Below are 12,779 nucleotides of genomic sequence, written 5' to 3'. Positions count from 1 at the left end.
AACTGATTAGTCCATTAAAACCCAGAGACACAAAGCTGGCTGTCATTAGAGACTCAGCTGCTAAGCTAGGCTAGCAGTGTCCCTCTGCTCCCACTCTTTGTGCTAAGCTAGGCTAGCAGTGTCCCTCTGTTCCCACTCTTTGTGCTAAGCTAGGCTAGCAGTGTCCCTCTGTTCCCACTCTCTGTGCTAAGCTAGGCTAGCAGTGTCCCTCTGCTCCCATTCTTTGTGCTAAGCTAGGCTTACCGTGCGTGTGTGAGGGAGGGAGAGATATCTATCTCTCTCTCTCTCTCTCCCTGGTTGGCCTTCCCTGTTCATCATCTTCATGACGCCTGTGATCAGGTTCTTTTGGGAAGTTATTGATCGTGTTTTCTCAGGAGTTTGTTCTTAATTTATTTTGTGCCTCCATAACTCACATTCCTGCTTGTCTTCCTCCCGATGAAGACGTTCAGATGACGTTTGGGTTGATTCAGTTTCTGCTCCATAAGATGGAATAAAAGGAAACATCCAATGAGATATTAGTTATTAGCTTTGAGACTCACGTTCTTATAATATATGTGTGTGTGTATATATAAATATATATATATATATATTTATATATTATTCTCTTCATGTTTCATAATGTAATTTCTAATGAAGCAGCCCAAACACATCGTGGACTATAAATGTTTTGTCAGCGTAGAGTTGTACTGGCTAGCATGTTAACTTCATATTAGCTGTTGCGTTAGCTCTGCTGCACTTTTCTCCCAAAAACTGAACAAACAACACGTGAAACAGAATTTAGACTAGGTTGAGTCACCGGCTAGCAAACATTAGCCGGCAAGCTAATTATGATTTAGCTCTAATGCTAATTAAATTGAATAAGCTAACTTATTTCAGAGCTACAAGTTAATTAGCTCATTGGTTGGTTTAGATAAGCCAATACTGACTTGCTACATGTTAGCATCATGTTAGCATGTTAATGTTATTGTTCAACTCTGCAATAAGTAAACATCAAATTTGAATTGTCTGAAAAAAGCAAGAACTATGTCTTCAGCTAGCAATCATTAGCTAACACTAGCTAGCTCATTAAGATGAAGTTCTCGTGGTTCATCCAATGTTAGACCTTTTCTTTTAATTCGCTCATTGATTAGCTTGTTAGTAAGCTGGGGAAACAAGCTAACACCCCCTAGCACCATCTGGGACATTGTGCTAACATTCTCTTGTTCATTAGCTAATACTGTCTCGCTACATGTTAGCTTCATAGCTAGTTAACAGGCTAAACCATTTGAATAATCAATATTTATTTGTTGCTGGTCAGAAACAAACGATATTTTGATTAAATGTTTTTTTATTAAAAGTGCAGTGGAGGTAAAACAGCTCGCTGGTTGTCCATGAAACAAAAAGTATTAGTTTAATATTAAATTGCCATAAACGCTGTGTTGTGCCATCAACACACCAGAGTTTAAAAGGTCTGCTTTTATGTTTTTTGTATTCTGTTTGTGATTTACTAGGTTTTTATTGTAACTTGAGGATCAATGATTCATAGCGCAGCTTCAAACTTCACCTAGCAACAAGTGAGGAGATCAAATCTGATTGCACGACAAATCCTGACAGCTCTCATCCAATCAGATGCCCAGACACGTCTCACCTCTGTTCTGACTGTCTTCTTCATGGATGTTTTAAAGATGCACTGGATCACCTTCATCTTCATCATCACCTTTTGCCAAATGTAGTTTTTGTTGTGGAAAAGAGGCATTTTATCTTGTTTATTTTTGTAATACTTTGTCATGACTCTTCTGTTGTGTTGATAAAAAATGAGGAAGACGTTGGAACAAAAAGTAAAGTCAGAAAAAGAGCAACTCAAGGCAGCTACGTACGAGAGACTACTGTAAGATGAAACTAATAAAGAAGCAATGGCTTTTTACCTCGCGTGTGTCCATGAAGTATAAAGGTATTAGTACCACCACAGGACACTGAGCAAAGGTATTAGTACCACCACAGGACACTGAGCAAAGGTATTAGTACCACCACAGGACACGGAGCAAAGGTATTAGTACCACCACAGGACACGGAGCAAAGGTATTAGTACCACCACAGGACACTGAGCAAAGGTATTAGTACCACCACAGGACACTGAGCAAAGGTATTAGTACCACCACAGGACACTGAGCAAAGGTATTAGTACCACAGGACACGGAGCAAAGGTATTAGTACCACCACAGGACACGGAGCAAAGGTATTAGTACCACAGGACACGGAGCAAAGGTATTAGTACCACCACAGGACACGGAGCAAAGGTATTAGTACCACAGGACACGGAGCAAAGGTATTAGTACCACAGGACACGGAGCAAAGGTATTAGTACCACCACAGGACACGGAGCAAAGGTATTAGTACCACAGGACACTGAGCAAAGGTATTAGTACCACCACAGGACACTGAGCAAAGGTATTAGTACCACCACAGGACACGGAGCAAAGGTATTAGTACCACCACAGGACACGGAGCAAAGGTATTAGTACCACAGGACACGGAGCAAAGGTATTAGTACCACAGGACACGGAGCAAAGGTATTAGTACCACAGGACACGGAGCAAAGGTATTAGTACCACAGGACACGGAGCAAAGGCATTAGTACCACAGGACACGGAGCAAAGGTATTAGTACCACAGGACACGGAGCAAAGGTATTAGTACCACCACAGGACACGGAGCAAAGGTATTAGTACCACAGGACACGGAGCAAAGGTATTAGTACCACAGGACACGGAGCAAAGGTATTAGTACCACAGGACACGGAGCAAAGGTATTAGTACCACCACAGGACAAGGAGCAAAGGTATTAGTACCACAGGACACGGAGCAAAGGTATTAGTACCACAGGACACGGAGCAAAGGTATTAGTACCACAGGACACGGAGCAAAGGTATTAGTACCACCACAGGACACGGAGCAAAGGTATTAGTACCACAGGACACGGAGCAAAGGTATTAGTACCACAGGACACGGAGCAAAGGTATTAGTACCACAGGACACGGAGCAAAGGTATTAGTACCACCACAGGACACTGAGCAAAGGTATTAGTACCACAGGACACTGAGCAAAGGTATTAGTACCACCACAGGACAAGGAGCAAAGGTATTAGTACCACCACAGGACACTGAGCAAAGGTATTAGTACCACCACAGGACACGGAGCAAAGGTATTAGTACCACAGGACAAAGAGCAAAGGTATTAGTACCACCACAGGACACGGAGCAAAGGTATTAGTACCACCACAGGACACGGAGCAAAGGTATTAGTACCACAGGACACTGAGCAAAGGTATTAGTACCACAGGACAAGGAGCAAAGGTATTAGTACCACCACAGGACACTGAGCAAAGGTATTAGTACCACCACAGGACAAGGAGCAAAGGTATTAGTACCACCACAGGACACTGAGCAAAGGTATTAGTACCACAGGACACGGAGCAAAGGTATTAGTACCACAGGACACGGAGCAAAGGTATTAGTACCACAGGACACTGAGCAAAGGTATTAGTACCACAGGACAAGGAGCAAAGGTATTAGTACCACAGGACACTGAACAAAGGTATTAGTACCACCACAGGACAAGGAGCAAAGGTATTAGTACCACCACAGGACACGGAGCAAAGGTATTAGTACCACAGGACACTGAGCAAAGGTATTAGTACCACAGGACAAGGAGCAAAGGTATTAGTACCACAGGACACTGAGCAAAGGTATTAGTACCACAGGACAAGGAGCAAAGGTATTAGTACCACAGGACAAGGAGCAAAGGTATTAGTACCACCACAGGACACGGAGCAAAGGTATTAGTACCACCACAGGACACTGAGCAAAGGTATTAGTACCACAGGACACGGAGCAAAGGTATTAGTACCACCACAGGACACTGAGCAAAGGTATTAGTACCACAGGACAAGGAGCAAAGGTATTAGTACCACCACAGGACACGGAGCAAAGGTATTAGTACCACAGGACAAGGAGCAAAGGTATTAGTACCACCACAGGACACGGAGCAAAGGTATTAGTACCACAGGACACGGAGCAAAGGTATTAGTACCACAGGACACGGAGCAAAGGTATTAGTACCACCACAGGACACGGAGCAAAGGTATTAGTACCACAGGACACGGAGCAAAGGTATTAGTACCACAGGACACGGAGCAAAGGTATTAGTACCACCACAGGACAAGGAGCAAAGGTATTAGTACCACAGGACACGGAGCAAAGGTATTAGTACCACCACAGGACAAGGAGCAAAGGTATTAGTACCACCACAGGACACGGAGCAAAGGTATTAGTACCACAGGACACGGAGCAAAGGTATTAGTACCACCACAGGACACTGAGCAAAGGTATTAGTACCACAGGACACTGAGCAAAGGTATTAGTACCACCACAGGACACTGAGCAAAGGTATTAGTACCACCACAGGACAAGGAGCAAAGGTATTAGTACCACCACAGGACACTGAGCAAAGGTATTAGTACCACCACAGGACACGGAGCAAAGGTATTAGTACCACCACAGGACACTGAGCAAAGGTATTAGTACCACAGGACACGGAGCAAAGGTATTAGTACCACCACAGGACACTGAGCAAAGGTATTAGTACCACCACAGGACACTGAGCAAAGGTATTAGTACCACCACAGGACAAGGAGCAAAGGTATTAGTACCACCACAGGACACTGAGCAAAGGTATTAGTACCACAGGACACGGAGCAAAGGTATTAGTACCACAGGACACGGAGCAAAGGTATTAGTACCACAGGACACTGAGCAAAGGTATTAGTACCACAGGACAAGGAGCAAAGGTATTAGTACCACAGGACACTGAACAAAGGTATTAGTACCACCACAGGACAAGGAGCAAAGGTATTAGTACCACAGGACACGGAGCAAAGGTATTAGTACCACCACAGGACACTGAGCAAAGGTATTAGTACCACCACAGGACAAGGAGCAAAGGTATTAGTACCACCACAGGACACTGAGCAAAGGTATTAGTACCACAGGACACGGAGCAAAGGTATTAGTACCACAGGACACGGAGCAAAGGTATTAGTACCACAGGACACTGAGCAAAGGTATTAGTACCACAGGACAAGGAGCAAAGGTATTAGTACCACAGGACACTGAGCAAAGGTATTAGTACCACAGGACAAGGAGCAAAGGTATTAGTACCACCACAGGACACGGAGCAAAGGTATTAGTACCACCACAGGACACTGAGCAAAGGTATTAGTACCACAGGACACGGAGCAAAGGTATTAGTACCACCACAGGACACTGAGCAAAGGTATTAGTACCACAGGACAAGGAGCAAAGGTATTAGTACCACCACAGGACACGGAGCAAAGGTATTAGTACCACCACAGGACACTGAGCAAAGGTATTAGTACCACAGGACACTGAGCAAAGGTATTAGTACCACAGGACACGGAGCAAAGGTATTAGTACCACCACAATACACGGAGCAAAGGTATTAGTACCACAGGACACGGAGCAAAGGTATTAGTACCACAGGACACGGAGCAAAGGTATTAGTACCACCACAGGACACGGAGCAAAGGTATTAGTACCACAGGACACGGAGCAAAGGTATTAGTACCACAGGACACGGAGCAAAGGTATTAGTACCACAGGACACTGAGCAAAGGTATTAGTACCACAGGACACGGAGCAAAGGTATTAGTACCACAGGACATGGAGCAAAGGTATTAGTACCACAGGACACGGAGCAAAGGTATTAGTACCACCACAGGACACGGAGCAAAGGTATTAGTACCACAGGACACGGAGCAAAGGTATTAGTACCACCACAGGACACTGAGCAAAGGTATTAGTACCACAGGACACTGAGCAAAGGTATTAGTACCACAGGACACTGAGCAAAGGTATTAGTACCACCACAGGACACTGAGCAAAGGTATTAGTACCACAGGACAAGGAGCAAAGGTATTAGTACCACCACAGGACACGGAGCAAAGGTATTAGTACCACCACAGGACACTGAGCAAAGGTATTAGTACCACAGGACAAGGAGCAAAGGTATTAGTACCACCACAGGACACGGAGCAAAGGTATTAGTACCACCACAGGACACGGAGCAAAGGTATTAGTACCACCACAGGACACTGAGCAAAGGTATTAGTACCACCACAGGACACGGAGCAAAGGTATTAGTACCACAGGACACTGAGCAAAGGTATTAGTACCACAGGACACTGAGCAAAGGTACTAGTACCACCACAGGACACGGAGCAAAGGTATTAGTACCACAGGACACGGAGCAAAGGTATTAGTACCACAGGACAAGGAGCTAAGGTATTAATACCACCACAGGACACTGAGCAAAGGTATTAGTACCACAGGACACGGAGCAAAGGTATTAGTACCACCACAGGACACGGAGCAAAGGTATTAGTACCACCACAGGACACGGAGCAAAGGTATTAGTACCACCACAGGACACGGAGCAAAGGTATTAGTACCACAGGACACGGAGCAAAGGTATTAGTACCACCACAGGACACTGAGCAAAGGTATTAGTACCACAGGACAAGGAGCAAAGGTATTAGTACCACCACAATACACGGAGCAAAGGTATTAGTACCACCACAGGACACTGAGCAAAGGTATTAGTACCACAGGACACGGAGCAAAGGTATTAGTACCACCACAGGACACTGAGCAAAGGTATTAGTACCACCACAATACACGGAGCAAAGGTATTAGTACCACAGGACACGGAGCAAAGGTATTAGTACCACAGGACACGGAGCAATGGTATTAGTACCACCACAGGACACGGAGCAAAGGTATTAGTACCACAGGACACTGAGCAAAGGTATTAGTACCACAGGACACGGAGCAAAGGTATTAGTACCACAGGACACTGAGCAAAGGTATTAGTACCACAGGACACGGAGCAAAGGTATTAGTACCACCACAGGACACTGAGCAAAGGTATTAGTACCACAGGACACGGAGCAAAGGTATTAGTACCACCACAGGACACGGAGCAAAGGTATTAGTACCACAGGACACGGAGCAAAGGTATTAGTACCACCACAGGACACTGAGCAAAGGTATTAGTACCACAGGACACGGAGCAAAGGTATTAGTACCACAGGACACTGAGCAAAGGTATTAGTACCACCACAGGACACTGAGCAAAGGTATTAGTACCACAGGACAAGGAGCAAAGGTATTAGTACCACCACAGGACACGGAGCAAAGGTATTAGTACCACCACAGGACACTGAGCAAAGGTATTAGTACCACAGGACAAGGAGCAAAGGTATTAGTACCACCACAGGACACGGAGCAAAGGTATTAGTACCACCACAGGACACGGAGCAAAGGTATTAGTACCACCACAGGACACGGAGCAAAGGTATTAGTACCACCACAGGACACTGAGCAAAGGTATTAGTACCACCACAGGACACGGAGCAAAGGTATTAGTACCACAGGACACTGAGCAAAGGTATTAGTACCACAGGACACTGAGCAAAGGTACTAGTACCACCACAGGACACGGAGCAAAGGTATTAGTACCACAGGACACAGAGCAAAGGTATTAGTACCACAGGACAAGGAGCTAAGGTATTAGTACCACCACAGGACACTGAGCAAAGGTATTAGTACCACAGGACACGGAGCAAAGGTATTAGTACCACCACAGGACACGGAGCAAAGGTATTAGTACCACAGGACACGGAGCAAAGGTATTAGTACCACCACAGGACACTGAGCAAAGGTATTAGTACCACAGGACAAGGAGCAAAGGTATTAGTACCACCACAATACACGGAGCAAAGGTATTAGTACCACAGGACACGGAGCAAAGGTATTAGTACCACCACAGGACACTGAGCAAAGGTATTAGTACCACAGGACACGGAGCAAAGGTATTAGTACCACCACAATACACGGAGCAAAGGTATTAGTACCACAGGACACGGAGCAAAGGTATTAGTACCACAGGACACGGAGCAATGGTATTAGTACCACCACAGGACACGGAGCAAAGGTATTAGTACCACAGGACACTGAGCAAAGGTATTAGTACCACAGGACACGGAGCAAAGGTATTAGTACCACCACAGGACACGGAGCAAAGGTATTAGTACCACCACAGGACACGGAGCAAAGGTATTAGTACCACAGGACACGGAGCAAAGGTATTAGTACCACAGGACACGGAGCAAAGGTATTAGTACCACCACAGGACACTGAGCAAAGGTATTAGTACCACAGGACACGGAGCAAAGGTATTAGTACCACCACAGGACACTGAGCAAAGGTATTAGTACCACAGGACACGGAGCAAAGGTATTAGTACCACCACAGGACACGGAGCAAAGGTATTAGTACCACAGGACACGGAGCAAAGGTATTAGTACCACCACAGGACACTGAGCAAAGGTATTAGTACCACCACAGGACACGGAGCAAAGGTATTAGTACCACAGGACACTGAGCAAAGGTATTAGTACCACCACAGGACACTGAGCAAAGGTATTAGTACCACAGGACAAGGAGCAAAGGTATTAGTACCACCACAGGACACGGAGCAAAGGTATTAGTACCACCACAGGACACGGAGCAAAGGTATTAGTACCACAGGACACGGAGCAAAGGTATTAGTACCACCACAGGACACTGAGCAAAGGTATTAGTACCACCACAGGACACGGAGCAAAGGTATTAGTACCACAGGACACTGAGCAAAGGTATTAGTACCACCACAGGACACTGAGCAAAGGTATTAGTACCACAGGACAAGGAGCAAAGGTATTAGTACCACCACAGGACACGGAGCAAAGGTATTAGTACCACCACAGGACACTGAGCAAAGGTATTAGTACCACAGGACAAGGAGCAAAGGTATTAGTACCACCACAGGACACGGAGCAAAGGTATTAGTACCACCACAGGACACGGAGCAAAGGTATTAGTACCACCACAGGACACTGAGCAAAGGTATTAGTACCACCACAGGACACGGAGCAAAGGTATTAGTACCACAGGACACTGAGCAAAGGTATTAGTACCACAGGACACTGAGCAAAGGTACTAGTACCACCACAGGACACGGAGCAAAGGTACTAGTACCACCACAGGACACGGAGCAAAGGTATTAGTACCACAGGACACGGAGCAAAGGTATTAGTACCACAGGACACGGAGCAAAGGTATTAGTACCACCACAGGACAAGGAGCAAAGGTATTAGTACCACCACAGGACACGGAGCAAAGGTATTAGTACCACCACAGGACACGGAGCAAAAGTATTAGTACCACCACAGGACACTGAGCAAAGGTATTAGTACCACAGGACACGGAGCAAAGGTATTAGTACCACCACAGGACACGGAGCAAAGGTATTAGTACCACAGGACACGGAGCAAAGGTATTAGTACCACCACAGGACACTGAGCAAAGGTATTAGTACCACCACAGGACACGGAGCAAAGGTATTAGTACCACAGGACACTGAGCAAAGGTATTAGTACCACCACAGGACACTGAGCAAAGGTATTAGTACCACAGGACAAGGAGCAAAGGTATTAGTACCACCACAGGACACGGAGCAAAGGTATTAGTACCACCACAGGACACTGAGCAAAGGTATTAGTACCACAGGACAAGGAGCAAAGGTATTAGTACCACCACAGGACACGGAGCAAAGGTATTAGTACCACCACAGGACACGGAGCAAAGGTATTAGTACCACCACAGGACACGGAGCAAAGGTATTAGTACCACCACAGGACACTGAGCAAAGGTATTAGTACCACCACAGGACACGGAGCAAAGGTATTAGTACCACAGGACACTGAGCAAAGGTATTAGTACCACAGGACACTGAGCAAAGGTACTAGTACCACCACAGGACACGGAGCAAAGGTACTAGTACCACCACAGGACACGGAGCAAAGGTATTAGTACCACAGGACACGGAGCAAAGGTATTAGTACCACCACAGGACACTGAGCAAAGGTATTAGTACCACAGGACACGGAGCAAAGGTATTAGTACCACAGGACACGGAGCAAAGGTATTAGTACCACAGGACACGGAGCAAAGGTATTAGTACCACCACAGGACAAGGAGCAAAGGTATTAGTACCACCACAGGACACGGAGCAAAGGTATTAGTACCACCACAGGACACGGAGCAAAGGTATTAGTACCACCACAGGACACTGAGCAAAGGTATTAGTACCACAGGACAAGGAGCAAAGGTATTAGTACCACCACAGGACACGGAGCAAAGGTATTAGTACCACCACAGGACACTGAGCAAAGGTATTAGTACCACAGGACAAGGAGCAAAGGTATTAGTACCACCACAGGACACGGAGCAAAGGTATTAGTACCACCACAGGACACGGAGCAAAGGTATTAGTACCACCACAGGACACTGAGCAAAGGTATTAGTACCACCACAGGACACGGAGCAAAGGTATTAGTACCACAGGACACTGAGCAAAGGTATTAGTACCACAGGACACTGAGCAAAGGTACTAGTACCACCACAGGACACGGAGCAAAGGTATTAGTACCACAGGACACGGAGCAAAGGTATTAGTACCACAGGACAAGGAGCTAAGGTATTAATACCACCACAGGACACTGAGCAAAGGTATTAGTACCACAGGACACGGAGCAAAGGTATTAGTACCACCACAGGACACGGAGCAAAGGTATTAGTACCACCACAGGACACGGAGCAAAGGTATTAGTACCACCACAGGACACTGAGCAAAGGTATTAGTACCACCACAGGACACGGAGCAAAGGTATTAGTACCACCACAGGACAAGGAGCAAAGGTATTAGTACCACCACAGGACACGGAGCAAAGGTATTAGTACCACCACAGGACACGGAGCAAAGGTATTAGTACCACCACAGGACAAGGAGCAAAGGTATTAGTACCACCACAGGACACGGAGCAAAGGTATTAGTACCACAGGACACAGAGCAAAGGTATTAGTACCACAGTACTAACCACACATTTTTTTTCCTCCATTGAGTGTTGCTAGAAATTATGCTTTGCAAACATCATGCACTTGCCCCTGCTTCCTGCCTCCTTGCCCCTGCTTCCTTGCCCCTGCTTCCTGTCTCATTGCCCCTGTTTCATGCCTCCTTTCCCCTGCTTCCTGCCTACTTGCCCCTGCTTCCTGCCTCCTTGCCCCTGCTTCCTGCCTCCTTGCCCCTGCTTCCTGTCTCCTTGCCCCTGCTTCCTGCCTACTTGCCCCTTCTTCCTGCCTCATTGCCCCTGCTTCCTGCCTCCTCGCCCCTGTTTCCTGCCTCCTTGCCCCTGCTTCCTGCCTCCTTGCCCCTGCACTTGCCCCTGCTTCCTGCCTCCTTGCCCCTGCTTCCTGCCTCATTGCCCCTGTTTCCTGCCTCCTTGCCCCTGCTTCCTGCCTACTTGCCCCTGCTTCCTGCCTCCTTGCCCCTGCTTCCTGCCTCCTTGCCCCTGCTTCCTGCCTCCTTGCCCCTGCACTTGCCCCTGCTTCCTGCCTCCTTGCCCCTGTTTCCTGCCTCCTTGCCCCTGCTTCCTGCCTCATTGCCCCTGTTTCCTGCCTCCTTGCCCCTGCTTCCTGCCTCATTGCCCCTGCTTCCTGCCTCCTTGCCCCTGCTTCCTGCCTCCTTGCCCCTGCTTCCTGCCTCCTTGGCCGTGCTACCGTGGCCCTGCTGATGCGCCCCCCCCCCCTCTTTCTCCTTCGGTCCATGCCTACTACTCATTATTCATACATTCTGTCATATTCATTGAATCTTTATGTAAATGCTGTTCATTCTGTACACATGACATCTATTCTTCTGTCCATCCGGGGAGAGGGATCCTCCTCTGTTGCTCTCCTGAAGGTTTCTTCCCTTTTTTCCCTGTCAAAGGTTATTTTTGGGGAGTTTTTCCTGATCCGATGTGAGGTCAAAGGTCAGGGATGTCGTATGTGTACAGATTGTAAAGCCCTCTGAGGGGAGGTTGTGATTTGTGATTCTGGGCTATAAAATAAAAAATAAAACTGAATTTAATTTAATTGAAATGCAAAAGTCCTATATGCATGTCAAATTTAACAAGTTTTGGGATATGATCAAGCTCCAAAAAGGCAGTTTAATTGGGAGGATAAGAATAAAAATAAACATGACAGTTTCAACAGGGCCTTCGCTATGTTAATGATTTATAATTATTGTTATCATCTTAAGAAAATAGAAAAAATCTTAAACATATACAGAAGTACACTTGAGTACATGTTACTGTATATAAAGTTATATATGTATATATTATATTAAAGTGAAATGTGTTGGTGACTTTAATACTTTAGTATTCAAACGTCACATATTAATACACAATGTAAAACATATATGAAGTAACATTAAGATTTAGAACCTCACAATGAAATAATCCTGATATTAATATAGAAGTATACCATTTTGTGATGTACTTGTACTTGACTGTGTCCTTCACTACACATCAGAGGGAAATGTACTTTGTATAACTCTTTATGAACTATTTTTATAAACTTTATAAAGTCTTTATAAACTAAATAGTTCCAATAATGAATAAATGTTCATATTTTTGTCTTCGTGTAATTTTCTGAATTCAAAACGAACTCTGGCAGAAAAACAAGTCTGGATCCTTCCGCGCTCCCGTGTGCGCGTGCGAGACGGAGCGCGCACAAACAAGACGGGGTCGCGCGGGAGACCGCCAAGAGGAGTGTACTGTGGCGTTCAGGTGTTCCTCGTAAACTCC

The 12,779-nt window shown here is 46.0% G+C and overlaps 1 protein-coding gene across 1 annotated transcript in view; it reads left to right on the top strand.

Annotated features, from left to right (window-relative positions):
• The window catches only part of zgc:158376 (uncharacterized protein LOC100101643 homolog), a 27,843-nt gene extending 25,940 nt beyond the window's left edge, over window positions 1-1,903 (top strand). Inside the window, exon 11 of the mRNA XM_034538906.1 lies at window positions 1-1,903. This exon is cut by the window's left edge and continues 799 nt beyond it. The gene's annotated coding sequence lies outside the window, so the exon portion shown is untranslated.
• The last annotated feature ends 10,876 nt before the right edge of the window (window positions 1,904-12,779 follow it).

This window comes from Cyclopterus lumpus, chromosome 8 (genome assembly GCF_009769545.1).
Source record: "Cyclopterus lumpus isolate fCycLum1 chromosome 8, fCycLum1.pri, whole genome shotgun sequence".
NCBI classification, from domain to species: domain Eukaryota; kingdom Metazoa; phylum Chordata; class Actinopteri; order Perciformes; family Cyclopteridae; genus Cyclopterus; species Cyclopterus lumpus.
The sequence above is the reverse complement of the archived record's forward strand: the minus strand, read 5'-3'. Positions and strand labels throughout refer to the sequence as shown.